Consider the following 4962-nt stretch of genomic DNA (forward strand, 5'->3'; position numbering starts at 1 on the left):
AAATTACCAGGGTCAGAAATTACCCAAATCAGATTATTTTGGGAAAACGTGTTTAGCCCAAATTAGATTATTGCTAGGCCAAGAAAAGATCAAAATTCCAAATTTGAGTATGGTTTCTCCTGAATGCATATCACTTTTATACCATCATAAAGTCGAAAAATCACAAGTTGAACCGTTGTAAGTCAGGGACTATCCTTATGGGATTGGTAAACAGAAGAATGCTAAATTGGACTGATCATGACATTTTCTCGTAGCATGTCAATGTTTTGAAATGATGGGCTTAGCTTTTACATACACTGGAGGAAGCCTTCGTGATATATACCAAGAGCCTAAAACAGATGTAAATTGTACTAAAATGCCTTCCCTTCAAGGAAGTGGCTGCTTGAATGGCCTAAGCAGCTCTTTTTGGCTAGGAGAGCTGCAGGCACAGATGGTACTTCCCTGTTTAGAAAAGACTGCCTTCAGATAGTTATTTAATTTTCATGATAAAGTTGTCTCCATTTGAAGCAAGTATCTTAAAGCAGAGCCTAAATCTGAAAGGACTTCTGCAGAAGTATGAGCCCCAGATTATTTATCTGAAAAGGCAGACTGACTGCCTGTTGCTCCCAAGCATACAATGTTAGTACAGATGTATCTGTACTAGAATTTCTTATTAAGATTGTTTTATTAGAGCTCTGGTTTTAGAGACCCACAGGTTTTAAGACTGCTTTCCCACCAAATCTTAGCTTTAGTGCATAATTTTGTAGAATTCAGACATTTTAGTTAATACACACTTGGCATTTAGCAGACAGTAGAATGCAGCCCTGGCTCAAGGAGCTTAAAAGCTAATTAGGGCAGTAAGTCCAAGTCGAAGAGTAATAGGCAGTTCTTAAGACAGTTTTGTTAGCATTTCCCACTCACAATTCTCCCTGGATTCCACCCAGAATCAAGTCATTTCTATTTCTCTTTTCAGAACTCTGTCTTTTTTTTTTTTTTTTTAATATTTTTTTATTTATTTCTAGGGAAGAGAGAGAGACAGCGTGAGCAGGGGGAGGGTCAGAGAGAGAGGGAGTCACAGACTGAAACAGGCTCCAGGCTCTGAGCTGGCAGTCAGCACAGAGCCCGACGCGGGGCTCGAACCCACGAACCGCGAGATCATGGCCTAAGCAAAAGTCAGACGCTTAACCGACTAAGCCACCCAGGCGCCCCTTCAGAACTCTATCTTATATTGCTGCTAGATCATCCTCAAGCTTTAATACACTTAAAATGTAAATATTCCTTGTTCAAAACTAAGTGTTCCTGTCTTGCCTAGCAACTCCTTAGCCTTACATACAAGGTGCTCTTTTTCAACTAGTCCACAGCCCTAAGTCTTGCTCTGTTTGTGATGCTTGGTCTTTTCCTCTCTAACTCACTGAAATCCATCTCCAGTGATCTTAACCCTGAAACATCTGATATTACTTTTCCCATACTTGATTTCCCTTTATATCAGTTTTGTCTATCCAACCACTACAGAGTATGCTTTTTAGGAGTGGATTCTTTTCATTTCTGCATCCCTGTTCAAACTATCATATATGCAAACGTGTTCAACAGAGTCCATTTCTGGCTGCCTTCTGTGAATGTACTGTTCTCTTTCACTGCACACACACAGTATTCCAGCCATTCTATGTGGGATACTCGTGGGCTTGTGTGGAAGCCCAACAACCAAAACTAAGGGTGGTTCCTACAGAAGTAACGAGGTGGAGTGAGGATCAAATGTATAGGAGATTTAGAAATAAAGGATCTGGGCTCAGAAAGATCTACCAGCTTCTGTGATCTTGGGACAAGTTAGCTCAGCTGCCTAATTTCTTACTATACAAATACTAATGCTTATTTACCTCCCAGGGAAGATAAACTGGGCAAATATATAAAACCACCCCCAAGAAAAGATAGACTTTGCTGTTTCTTTCCTCAAACAACCTGTTCTCAACTAAGGGCTACTGATGAACGCCTTCAGTACAAAGAGAGCCATACTGGAGCACTGCATAACTTTTTGTGGTCAAACAGCAATTCCTATTTTACATCAATTTATGCTCTGTAAACATTCCATTCTTAAATAAGGCATACATTTAAATCTCCCAACAGGGATCTAGGTGTTATGAACCCAGGAGGGGGAAAAAGTCCCTCTATTAGGGTGGTTCCTACAGAAGTAACGAGGTGGAGTGAGGATCAAATGTATAGAGGTGGATTCAGGCTGTTTTGTATTCTATCCTTGGAAGGCTACCAATGCAATTTCAACAAGGTGGGAACAAATTCACAGCAAAACAGCAAGATGTCCAGGAAAGCTAACAGGATCATTTTTGTAACTATCACATAACAGAAGGAGCCTCAACTATATGCAACTACAAAAATGAAGATCCTAAGCCACACACTGAAGTTGGCTGTGCATTTTACTTAGAGAATTCCAAGCCTTCCCTCAGAGCGTATTCTCTAACAAACTGACTTGATTTCTCAACCTGTATGGTACCAGATTTATTCATATAACAGATTTCTCTAATAAATGCTCCAGAGCTCGCTCCTTACTTCATTTTTTCTAATGGCACTAGTCTCTTGTCTCAACCAGAGGCTAGGAATTTAGCATTTATTACAGCAGGAACAATTTCCAAGCACAAAAATAACTCCTTGATCTGCTACAATAATTTCTAAAGTGTTCTTCAGACTTTGCTTTACCATTCACACAATACAGATCATTTCAATTTCCTCCCGTTTCCTATATATTCCCCTGGGAACCGTTTTTACAAAGCCTGAATTCCAAGTTCAGGTTATGGCAAGACTTCAAAGTCGTCACTTCCAGAAAGGCTTCCAAGCTCAGCCTCACAAAATCTCTCATTCAGCAAATAGCGTGCACCCAATTGCTATGGAGCCCTGTGCCAAGAGCCCAGCATCAGAAACGGGCTGGATCCTGAATTCTGACTCTACCACTTCCTAATTATGTCATTTGGGCAAAGTACTGAGGCTCTGCAACCGTCTCTTCACATACAGACCAGCACAAAAAGGATTAAATGCAGCAAACTTAAAGGTCTTCAGGTAAGCCCCACACTCTATAAACACTCAACCAAGAATGTGATTATGCAACACTGAGCAAATTAGACCAGATCCTTGACCTATCTTGATCACTGTGGGCTATTATATGCTTTTATATCCAAAGTTTGTTTTTGCCTCAATGCACTTAATGCTTGTAGACTGTTTCTGTGTAAATGTTAAAAACAAAACACAAAAACCTATCTCCTTTTAGTTTCCAGCTCTCCTAAGTGGGCCCAGGTCATAGAGTAAGAACTATACCACTGAGTGTACACTATGTCATGTTCATCCTAACTTCAGGGATGAGCAATAAGGAAGCCATTAAATTCCTGTCTCCAGTTTTAGCCTGGTATTTTATTGGACACAGTTGGTTATGGAAGCAAAATTCAGATTGTTAATTTTTTCCTGTCTAATCATTTTAGGAGTGGCTATGCTTTTAAAAAAACTAAAAAAAAATTTTTTTGAGTTTATCCGTTTATTTTTTAGAGAGAGACAGAAAGCAAGCAGGGGAAGAGCAGGAAGAATCCCAAGCAGACTCCACGCTGTCAGCACTGAGCCCGATGTGGGGCTTGAACCCAGAAACCGTGGGATTATGACAGGCAGAACCAAGAGTCCGAGGCTTAACAGACTAAGCCACCCAGGCATCCTTAAAAAACTGTTAATGTTTATTTATTTTTGAGAAAGAGAGAAACAGAGCACAAGCTGGGGAGGGGCAGAGAGAGATGGAGACACAGAATCTGAGGCAGGCTCCAGGCTCTGAGCTGTTAGCACAGAGCCGGTAGCAGGGCTCGAACTCTAGAACTCGTTAACCCGTGAGAAGATCACCTCGACGGAAATCGGAAGTCAGACAGATGCTTAAGGATGGAGAGGAGTGGCAATGCTTTAGAAAAAATGTCCTTGGCTACCAATCAGTATTATTGTTTTAAGTAAATTTGAAACAGTGAACCATTTTAAGTTAAATGTAACTGAAACAAGGAAAAACTTTTCTCCAGGCAAACCTTGAGAGTCTCGCCATCAACCCAATGAAGGGTAAATTAAAGACTGCTTACTCTTAGAGCAAGAAAGGCTGCTCCTCTCCAGATGTCAATCTAAATACAGCAAAGTAAAGAAACCTCGATACATATGCTGAGAGCTAGAGATTACTGTCTGAAAATGGCAACTCTGCCCACCTCTAGTCCATCTTCTTCCTCTGGCATTATTCCACTAGCCATCTTTCTATTGTCAGAAAACTTTAAGCAGAGGCCTTTAAAAAATATGTCAAGTATAACTACGCCAAGTGCTTGCGAGTTAAAAGGTCCACTTAAAAGTGGGACTGAGAAAACCGGACCGAATGGGGTTTTATTTTCAAGCACGGGGATTGTCGGGCTATTCCGCAAACATCCCTAGATTTAATCCGAAACCGCAAACTGCTCTAACAGGGAAGGAACATGTAACAGGGGCAGAAGGCTCGGGCTGCAAGACCCACGCCATTTCTGCCGCCTCCGTTAGCACTCAAGGTTTATCTGGCTTTACCCACGTCGCGTGTTAAAATGGTGACTCCCTCCCGAAGCGACCTATGCGGCCCGGGATCTTGCCGCCGGCCAGGAGGCGCCTCGGCCTCGGGGCCTCACGACCGCCCGGAGGAACACTGGGCTGGGCCAGCCTCTTTGTCTCTTTTATCAACCCAGAAAAAGGAAGAAAGGAGGGCGGGCGGGAGGGAAGGAGGGAGGGGGCTCATCCCTCCCCTCCCGNCATAAATGCCATTTCCAGGAGAGGAGGTCCAACTACGTACAACCACACAAAGTTGCACCCTGGTCAGTAAATGCCTTGCTGCACCGCAGCGATTGCAGTCTCCGCAGTGACTGACGACCAGCCTTCGCCCGTGAAGTGCGGGGAGACGAGAAGGTGAAGGCCCGGAAAGGTCAAGACGTTGGTTGAGACGTTTTC

The 4962-nt window shown here is 42.7% G+C and overlaps 1 protein-coding gene across 2 annotated transcripts in view; it reads left to right on the forward strand.

Moving 5' to 3' along the window:
• The first annotated feature begins 4793 nt into the window (after positions 1 to 4793).
• The window catches only part of LOC144238402 (uncharacterized), a 164849-nt gene continuing 164680 nt past the window's right edge, over positions 4794 to 4962 (forward strand). For both annotated transcript variants that reach the window (XM_077772192.1, XM_077772194.1), the window contains exon 1: positions 4794 to 4920. The gene's annotated coding sequence lies outside the window, so the exon portion shown is untranslated. The remainder of the gene's footprint in view (positions 4921 to 4962) is intronic.

This window comes from Crocuta crocuta, unplaced genomic scaffold (genome assembly GCF_008692635.1).
Source record: "Crocuta crocuta isolate KB4526 unplaced genomic scaffold, BGI_CrCroc_1.0 scaffold216, whole genome shotgun sequence".
In the NCBI taxonomy this organism is placed as follows: domain Eukaryota; kingdom Metazoa; phylum Chordata; class Mammalia; order Carnivora; family Hyaenidae; genus Crocuta; species Crocuta crocuta.